Here is a 10822-nt window from a genome sequence, read left to right on the forward strand (position 1 = left end):
AGCAGAGGACAGGAACAGAGGTGACACTATTTGCAAGAGAATGATCAAAACAATGAATCATAAAATACATGCTCAGCAAGAGAGCAGAATAACAAGAGAAGGGCCAGTGGGTAGAAAGTTGAGGCATTTTAGTGGATTAGAATTTGTGATGAGGTTGAAAATCGTTGCTGCAAGAGCACTTAGGCACGGGAGCTGAAATAATAGGAAGCCGTGATTGGGAGTGTTAACCTGAGATTTCAGAGGTGGTACAGTTTATAGTGATGGTACAGAGCAAGACATGACTTTGGGAGTGTGTAGATGTAATGAAGTTGTGACAAGGTCATTGGAAATGAGTGGTCTAGGTCCTGAAAAGCTAAAATGGACAAAGACACCTTCGTGCTTGGCAAAGGTTTGGGTGGAAAAAGAAGGCTGCCACCTAGGGACTGAAGTGTTCAATGGAGTGAACAGGATTTTGATTGTTACAAAGCAGAGGAAGCTTATTCAAGTGAATGGACATGAGCTTCAAAGAGGCTGCATTGTTTTAACTTTACTTTTTTTTTCCCTCAAAAGAAAAAGAGACCTAACGGTCTGAAAATGACACTGTTGGGGGGAAGGGAGCAAGGGCAACATCTAAGGCAATTAGGATATGAAAAAGGAAAATCAGCCTTTTTTGAGAAGTCCTCAAGAGAAATGTTGCCAGAAAGAGCTGGCTTTCAGGGAAAAGTTATGACACGACAAGGTTCCCAGAAGATGAAGAAGATGCCGAAGCTGTTACAGATGCAAGGACATTTACTGTTTGAAGAGTGAGAGCTAATCGTGCAAGACCAGAGCACTAGTAAGTGGCTCTGCCAGAATTCAACCCCAAGTGTGTCTGACCCCCAAGCTGGGCCACGCTGCTTATCAGAGAGAGAAAACTCACCCAAATTCATGAATTGGGTGTTGGATGCAGGCAAAAATATTTTCAAAATTCTTTCCTTCATCTCTTTAATCCTCGACAATTTCTAGGACATTCGTTGTGTTTCTTTGGCATATGTATATAGCTGAAAACAGAAGAGGGAATAATTATGCAGTCCCTGAAAATACAGCCTTTAGAAGCTTCCCTTAGCCTCAGAAATTCGATGTGAGCATAGCAACTCAGGTGAGCCTTTGGAGCCCACAGAGATACTAAATCAACTGAGACAACAGTTATTTAGAGCTTATGAAGCACTTTTTATAAACTGCTGTTGCACTGGATGCTTCCCACAAGAAACTCTTCAGAATGACCACGACAGCGGGGAGATCAAATTCTCCTCAAAGCTGGTTCTTCCAGCAGAAAGAGTATGCAAAATATCTTGAAGGTGTGTGCACTGTGCTTAATGCATCTCATTTAATATTCATTTTCTTAAATATTGCATATAACTGATAAAACATTTTGGGGGGAATATTCTATCCCTAAATCCCTCTAAACAAAATGGTATCACTCGAGTTCTAATTTTCTGACTAAATTCATCTCTTCACTGTGAGCAAAGATACAGTAAAACCGGGTGTTGGCTATATGTATTTAATCTTCTAATATATATATATGGAATTATATATATATAATAAATCTTGCATCTAGTGAATCCCCGTCAATTCCGGATTGGAATATTCCTGTAACCTGAAATGATTAGACAGTTTTCCAGAGCAGCGGGCCATTCTAGCTCTCCTTTTCCCCAAAGTACTTTGAAAACAAACGTAGTGACGATTCTTTCTGCCAACAGAGAGACAACTTGTTTCCCTCGGATCCATAACCTGCTTTTCTCCAACGATCCACACGGTCATTTTTCTCTGAAGGTAATATCAAAGCAAAGTTTTGTTTTGTTTTGTTTTTTTCAGCTTTCTGGCTCCAGTGGCCACCTACTGTTTAATCAGGCCTTTTTCTTGAAAGTCCACTGCTCCCTTGCACCTAACCTGACAACATGAGAAACAAAGAAAGCCACATGACAATGTGACCCTGGTCCAGGGCTGGACACCTGACTCAAGTTGGACCAATCAGAGTCCTCCAGGCATTTCAGAACCACCTGGATGTGTAAAGGCCGGAAACTGTCAGTTTCAGTTTACTGCTTCGGCCTCGGGAGATCAAAGGAGTGAAGCAAGTTGATCTGCGGGACAAGAGAGGCTAAAAAGGCCTACATGAGTGTGTTGTCAGCAGTGCAGCTGCTTGAAAAAGTATAAATGAAGATGTAGAGTAAACCCGCATGTCTTCCTGTGCCCGCTGTTCACAGTATCCATCTACATTCATGTCCACGGTCCTGTGAGACACCCAGTATCCCTGTATCTTCGTACGACACTGTCTTCTCCATTTCGCTGAAGCTACTACACCTTGGAATTTTGTGTTCTGAACAAAAAATTCGAGAAGCTGTTGCACTTGCCTGGGAATACATACCTTGTGGTGTGAAAAGCATGAAAAGAAAGCTCCCATTTTTTCTATGAACAAACACTTTGAAATTAGCTGCCTCAACCACAGCCCTTTGAGAAATAACAATAATGGGAATGAATGTTTGTCTGAACACTAACATCTGTGTCAGAGGCTGCTTCCTGGGAAACCCAAACTGTGACAATTGGATGGTCCAAGTTCCTCCGGCCGGCAAGGGCAGAGCTAGGATTTATGTTAGTCTTCCTGACATAACACGTGCCTTTCTCCTTTGTGCTGGCCACCGTATCTATCAGTGCAAACAATGATTGAGAGGCCACTGTGTCATAACTATTCAGTTCACAATGTTTGCTTTGTCCATAGAAATCCAGTCTTTTCTTTCTCTATCCCAGAGAGGGACCTCTTTGAAATTTAAAAAAAAATAAAACTCTTCCTGCCTTACTTGAAATATATAAGACCCAGCATTAGAAAGGGAAAGGCATATTCAGTAACAGTTCTCACTGACCACGAAAAGAAATGAAGCTGTGCATTTTCATTATTGTTGCAACATACATATGTGTCACATGACACATTTTAATCTCAATTCCCAATACAATTTATACCAGTCATTTCCCTTATATTTTTGTCTTACTAATGCTGAAAGATTCTGACCCTAAACTGGTGGGGGAAAGGGGCACCTAGGTAGCTTAGTCATGTAATTGTTGGACACTTGGTTTCAGCTCAGGTCATGATCTCAGGGTCGTGAGATCGAGCCCCAAGTCAGGCTCTGCACTCAGTGCAGAATCTACTTAAGAGTCTTTCCCTCTCCCTCTGCCCCTCCCCATCCCCACTTGCACATGCACTCACTCTCTCAAAAAAAAAAAAAAAAAAACTGGTGGGGGAAAATGCAAGAAGGCAAATGAAAATGTCAGACTTTTTCACGCATGATCTGATTCTTCTTCTACTGATGAGGAATTTGTATTCAGCTTTTTAGAGTAACTAAACTCACAAATCATCCATCCATCCCTTCTTCAACCCTTAGGGGTTATTTAGAAATGGTCTTTATGTAAAAAGATTACAGAAAAGTCCTCACAAAAATTTGACCCTGTTGGAGAAAAAAAATAAAAATAATTTCAAAGACTTTTCTGGGTTTTTTCCAACAAAGTGTTGGACATTAAGAAGTTAATGTGTAGACCGCCTTTAATGAATCCCATTTTTTATTCCCCACTAGACCTGGAGGGAATGGAGAGCTGGCAGAAGAACAAAGGTGAGCCAACACCACCGTGAGGAATAGAGCCCTCCCTCCACTGTGGGGGAGGCCAGCTGGGCAGACTTTATCCCAATTAGGAAAATGTTTTTCTTCCTTAATGTAGATTAGACCATACTGCCCTGAGAAGTACCTCTTATCTTTAGGTGTGTGTGTGTGTTATTTGATTGGATACTTAGCTCCTGGATGACCCTGATGGATGAAGAGGCACATCTTCTTCAAAGGAGCCTGTGTTGCATAGCAAAAGCTTAATTGCCGCTTTTGTACTGACTTGGACTTGTGTTGCTCAAGACCCCTCTGGGGGGCATCATGCTGAGTGAGCACTCTTCCCGCTCACTGTCTGCACCACACTGACCCCTGGATGGTAGCTGGTCAGAATAACTCAGACATCAGGAAATCCTTGCTCAGGCATTACCTCCCTTGGCTTGCTGAGGGATAGGAAGAAAAGGGACCAGGAGCCTATGGAAGGAAGGATAGGGTTTCACTGAATAGAAGGCACCATGTTGAGTTCCTGACCAGGGGATTTAATGAAAACAGAATGGATGGGACAGCAAGGTCATTCCATGGCGTATTTAACTTCCTTATTGTGTTTCTTCTTTGAATTATGAAGACATTGATATAAATATATAGTTTATAAAAATCATAAAATTTTCTAAAGCCTATACTCTTTAGTTAGTCTCCCCTCTCCAGTATAATTGGCTGTCATGGAGTCTTGGGGGGGGGGGGCAACAATGTGGAGGATCGCGGAAGCAAGAACAAAGACAGCGGTGACTTCACACCCATGCAGGTTCTGCTGGCCCCGGGGGACTTCTCAATAGCTTCTCAAGGTAGCTAATAACCAGGAGCTCCAGGGGGTGGGTCCTGGTGGGTAGGAAAAGAGAGGGTGAGAAAGGAAGTAGCCAAGAAACATCTCTACAGCAGGTATGACACATTCTTTCTTTTGCAAGTATATTAAAAATACATGACCTTCGAGATTGGGGGAGTCTGCGGCTTCTTGCAGATCCTTCTTTGGAGGGACTCCCTGTCTGGGACACCACCCAACATATCAAATGTTGAACACCTGTTGGATTTTATTTAGTGGCTGAGCCAATGGGTCTTGTGTCCCATTTATGCCTATAAAATTTTTAATTAGTTGCTGACATTTGAAAATTGGGGGGTTTCAATGAAAATTCAGATTTCTACTTTTTTAAATCAAGCAATACCAAGCCCATGTTCTAGAATAACAACACTCCTGTCAGGAGCGAGTAGCCACTGCTGCATTTAGAGGGGGAGTCACAATCCACAGTTTCACCTGGTGGTCCTGCCCTCACTCAGAGTGGGCCAACCCTCTCGTGTGCATGCCCCTCAGATCCAGGAGAAGTGAAGCAAGGTTCACTGTGCAAACTGTTTCATTTTTATATTTTGTGAGTAGAGGGAAAGAACTTTGCAAAATAACTAATGGAAATAACATCCGGCTTACATAGATTTCAAACACTCTCAAAAAACAAACAAACAAACAAACAAACAAACACATTTTCCACAACTTTGAGTTGCAAAATTGGCAAAAGCAGTGAGAAGTTGGGAAAGCAATTTTCTACACACTGAGGCAGTGTCAGACTCCAAAGACTTTAGGTGAATTATCTTAAAGCATCATCGCCCAAGTCACAAACGTCCTATTTATGAATATGGGGGGAGAAAGCCATGATTTTCGAGTATTTATTTTCCTACATATTGCTTTTCTGGTTGAGGCACAATATCAGCAAGTTATCAGACTCAACATGTTACCAGACATCTTTCTCAGTACACTTGGACTGTACCTAGTAACAAATCAAAACAAAATTGTATTGCTCATGTCCCCACTAACTGCAAAATTTAAAATGCCCAAATCCACAGCTAGTATATACATTTTGGTGATACATTTATAGAAAGATTTTAGAAAAGTATCTTCATAGAGTGTTTCCTGAGCAATTTCTTCAAATGTTTTCAAGAGGGAATCTCTTCTGTCCTCAGAAGAGATGTAACATATTTCTTGGTTAATATACGAAATATATAGCATTTTAGTTGTGTTGGTCTTTACAACGAAATTATCTTTCTGCCTTCTCCTCAATGCAGCCTAAATATCCTGCCCTTGACTCCACTGTCTACTGTTCCAGAAGAAATGGACATAGAGTCAGAACATCTAAGGGTTTTTTTGTTTTTTGGGGGGCTTGGGGTTTTTTTCCTGCATCTTGGTGAACGCATTTGTTGAAAGGGTTGGAAAAAAATTAAAATGTCTTTAAGCTTAAGAATTTTTGAGTTATCTGCAAATCAAGTCATTTCAAGAGTGGAAGAGTCCTTGGTCATTTCTTAATAGCAATATTTACACAAGTTTTTCTTTTGAACGTCTTCTAAAGAGGCAATTGTACAAAGTCTCCTATGTTCCATACACAATAAATTCTTTGTTTCAGCCAACTCTTAATGGAGGGGCAACTAGTACACCATCTTCCTGGATAAAGAGTGCTGGAATATTCTGTTTTGGTCATTTATATGTCTCTTTGTATGTTTCCTCATCAATTTCTATAGTCCCAGTTTCTTCCACGTCTCCCAATATCACATTTAAATACTGGTCATAAGCATGTCATCTGCCTTGAAGCTCGCTGTTGTTTCTCATTGTCACGTAAATTCATTCAACCAGGCTAAGCCTGATGAGATCCAGGGGCTCTTCCACAGTGTTGGTAGTTTGTGGCTGGTCCATGTCATCCGCCATGTTTCAAACCCTGAGCCTTTTAGAGTATCTGTGTTTTAAATTCAGATCTGCTAACTTGTTTTATAACTGGCTAGTTTATTTTCCTGATCTTCAGTATTGTGCTTTGTTTAATGAGGATAAAAATAATAGCCCTGAAGGATTGTTGTGAAAATTCATTTATTCATTCAACAAGTATCTATTGAGCTCTTACTGAGCACCAGATACTGTTCTAGATGCTGGAAACACAACATTGGGGGGGGGGGCAAAATTTCTGTGCTTATGTTGTTAATATTCTAGGGAAGACGTCACAAGTAATATAATATAATATAATATAATATAATATAATAAATGTAAAGTAACATAACATAACATCATATAATATAACATATTGGGTGACTGGGTGGCTCAGTTGGTTAAGCATCTGCCTTCATCTCAGGTCATGATCCCAGAGTCCTGGGATCAATTCCTATGTTGGGCTCCTTGCTCCACGGGGAGTCTGCTTCTCCTTCTGCCCCTCCTCCCACTTGTTCTCTCAATATCTATCTCTCTTGCTCTCTCAAATAAATAAATAAAATCTTTTAAATAAAAGATTTATAATATGTAATACTAGATATAATATAAGGTAAAGATAATTAATATGAAGGGGAAAAAAAGAAGAGAAGGATAGAGAGTGCCAGGGGTAAGGGGTGCTCTTTAGAGAATGTGATCATAAGAGCTCATGAGTGAAGAGGTGGCCTTGTATCATGGATCAGAAAAGATCAGCAAATGAGTGAACCACAAAGAGGAACAGCAGGTGAAAGTGGATTTACAGAGCAGCTACCATATTAGCAGATTAATGACAGAAACAGACAAGAAACAAAATAATGTCACTGATTGCACCAGCAATTGTAAGTGAGCCTGAGGTTTGCCAGGTTGGGTGTCCTGCTCCAAGGCTTTGCTTTAGCAGGGACCCTTCCTTCCTTCTTTCCTCTTTCCTTCCTTCCTCCCTCCCTTCCTTCCTTCATCTTTTCATTCAATAAGTATTTGTGTTGGGAATTGAAAAAGGCACTGGATAAATTGATAATCAATTGAAACTCAACAGAGCCCTGGAGAAGTATCTAAAAGTAAGACCAGAAATCTCTGCCATGAAGGAAAGGTACTTTTGGAAGGTGCTAAGGCCAAAGAAAACATTAAGGCTGTCTTACATTTCGCCCTGAGATGGCCATGAAGGTTCTGGAAAACCTTTAAGACTTCCTGACATGCCAGGGCAACTGGGTGGCTCAGTCAGTTAAGTGTCAGCCTTCAGCTCAGGTCATGATCCCAGAGTCCTGGAATCGAGCCCCAGCCTGCTTCTCCCTCTCCTGCCGCTTCCCCTGCTTGTGCTCTCTCTCTCTCTCTGTCTCTCTGTCAAATCAATCAATCAATCAATCAATCTTTTAAAAAAAGGACTTCCTGAAGTACCAATAATAATTCTATTGTTTTAAATATTTACAATATAAAATTACTTAAGCATTAAAAAGTTTAGTATACACTGATGTCTTGGTACTGGTTGAGTAGCTTATATAGACTACCTCTCCTTTCAAAGACAGTTTTAAACTCTGGAGAAAATATAAAACTACAACAGCTTTAAGATAGCAGAAGACAACCAAACCTAGGCAGAAGCTGGAGGAGACACACACCTCTCCAGCTCCGTCCCCCCTCCCACCCCCCACCTCTTGCCAGTTCACATGACACACAAACCTTCAAGCAGAAAACAGCCCTCATAGTAGACTGAAGAGTCGGGTCGGAATTCAAGATTGTCAGAGCAGTGAGAAATCCAAGCAGGAAATCCCAGAGAAAAGGACTCAGCAGAGAGGACAGCCCTAACATTTGCACTTGAATTTCTCTCGAATTCTTTGCTGTCTTTGAACTTCATGTATGAGCAGAGAATTGGAGAAGCCCAGCTGTGAGCAGCAGCTGCCTGATGTCGCAGAGATGGAGTTGAGAGTTCAAGCCTCACCACATTAGAAGGACTTAGTGACACTCCGACTTTTCACTCAAACTCCAAAAAGGCCACATGCTAGGAGGAAGGGCAGGTTTACTATTTTATCACTACAGTTCAAATACATGTTGGGAAACACTAGTGCTAATTCCAAGACTAAGGACCAACTCCTTACAACTCAGGGCAAAATTGGAACGTATCTACCCTAACAAAGTGAAAAATGAGACTCGACATAGTCAAAGTGATAGGCTGGTAACTTTTTAAACCATTTTGAAATAAATTTAGACACATAGAAAAGTTGCAGATATAGCACAGAAAGTTCTCATAGATACTTTCTACCGTCTGCTAATGCTAATATCTGCATACTCATAGTACAATGATCAAAACCAGAAACTTAACATTGGTCTTATACTATTAGTAAACTTCAAACCAGATCTTATTCAAATTTCATCAATTTTTTCAGTAATGTCCTTTTCAGTTCCAGGATCCAATCCAGGATCCCACAATACTTCAAATTGTCTTTTTATCTTCTCCAATCCCCAGTCTTTCCTTGTCTTTTCTGACCTTGACGCTTTTGACAAGCATTGGTCTATCATTTTGGTCCTCACTTTAGGTTTATCCAATGTATTCTCACCATTAGATTGAGATTATACATTTTATGCAAAAATGGCACAGGAGTGATGTACCATTTTTATTACATCGTATCAGGTGATACATGATGTCAGTAGGTCTTATTTTGGGAGCCGTTAACCTTGATCATTGGGTTAAGATGGTGTCTGCTGGGTTTTTCCACTATAAAGTTACTATTTTTCTTTCTTTTTTTTCTTTTATCTATTTAGTTATGTGAGAGAGATAGAGTGAGTGGGGAGAGGGGCAGAGGGAGAGTGAAAGAATCTCAAAAAGACTCTGTGCTGAGTGCGGAGCCCCATGTGGTGCTTGATCTCATGGCCCTGAGATCATAACCTGAGCTGAAATCAAGAATTAGACACTTCGCCAACTGAGCCACCCAGGTGCCCCATACTATTTTTCTTTTTATAATTGATGAATATTTGTGAGAAATATATTAAGACTATGCATACTGTTTCTCCTAAAATGCTAAAATTTGTTCTGTTTTGTTTTGGGTTTTTGTTGTTGTTTTTTGACAGAGAGAGAGCACAATCAGAGGGAGTGGCTGGCAGAGGGAGAGGGAGAAGCAGGCTCCCTGCTGAGCCAGACATGGGGCTCCATCCCCTTCAATCATGACCTGAGCCAAAGGAAGACACTTAACCGACTGAGCCACCCAGGCGCCCCTAAAATCCTAATCTTTGTATCAGTGGGTGGATCCTGTTTGCAGCAATTATCACTGTGGTATTTGCCCAAAGTTAATTTTACATTTCCTTCATACCTTCTACATATATTAATTAGAATTCTTCTGTAAGAAAGAACTTTCTCTTTTCTCCCATGCACCTATTTATATAATTTTCAATTATTTATTTATATCGGCATGGACTCATGGATGCCTGTTTTATCTTATGAGTTATAATCCAATATGACCATTATTTTGTTTCTCAAATTGTTCCAGTTTTGCCCACTAGAAACTCCTTCATATTGGCTCCTGGGGCCTTTCAGCAAGCCTCCCCAACCCCCTTTTTTTATTGAGCATATTTTTACTTTCACTACTCCAAGGAACTATGGTTTCTTTTACTGAATAATATATGCTAATAATTTAATTGTTGAGAGAGTGGCCCACCATCAAGAGAAAAAAAAATAGTTAATAGAAAGAGTCTGACAGACAGCCCAAATACTGAAATTACTTGGCGAAGATTTAAAAGTAAACAGCATACACGTGCAAGAGAATCTTTAGAAAATGAGAATTATAAAGGTAAAAAGATAAAAAAAATTCAGGAGAGACACAGAAACAAAAAATTGAGGGAATCCTCGAACTGAAAAATAAGATGTCTAAAATCTAAAATAAGCAGGACAGTGGCCATGAAAGTCGGAATCAGCCCGGGCGTGTTTAACAGCTCACCTGCTGAATCAACTAGCCCTGAAAATGGTTGGCACTGGAGCACGAGGCCCATACCAGGCAGACACTGGCAGTCAGTGACTTGAGAAAGAGGGACTGGAGTGGGGGTGGGGGTGGGGGTTGGGGTTCAGGGTGGGGAGGGGTGGGAGGGTGAGGGACAAGGAAGGGAGAAGGGAGGCGGCGGTGGTTCCCTTTGGGGGGCCCTCTGGGGACACAGGTCCCGCCAACCCCCACCCCATGGGGGCTATCCCCCCCCACACGAGTAAGAGGGCCATTGCAGTGAGCCTTGAAGCCTAGGGCACAGGCCTGGGTGGAGCTGCCGCAGGTGCAGATCTTGGTGGTCGCAGCAAATATTCAAAAAAGAACTTTGAAGGCCCAAGTGGAGAAGGGCTCCATGTGAACAGCAGTTGAACACGGAAAAAAAAAGTAAAAAAAGAAAATTAATTAATTAATTAAAATAAAATCTAAAATAGATGTGAACCATGGGCTTGATCACACATTAATATATTTTGACGAATCTTTAGCCACATTTCCTT

General features: G+C 41.0%; 1 pseudogene; it reads right to left on the reverse strand.

The window, feature by feature from the left end:
- Positions 1-6039: 6039 nt before the first annotated feature.
- On the reverse strand, positions 6040-6342 carry LOC123786801 (U6 snRNA-associated Sm-like protein LSm3 pseudogene; annotated as a pseudogene).
- Positions 6343-10822: the final 4480 nt, after the last annotated feature.

Source organism: Ursus americanus, chromosome 9, assembly GCF_024610735.1.
Source record: "Ursus americanus isolate L20-20 chromosome 9, mUrsAme1.1.p, whole genome shotgun sequence".
In the NCBI taxonomy this organism is placed as follows: domain Eukaryota; kingdom Metazoa; phylum Chordata; class Mammalia; order Carnivora; family Ursidae; genus Ursus; species Ursus americanus.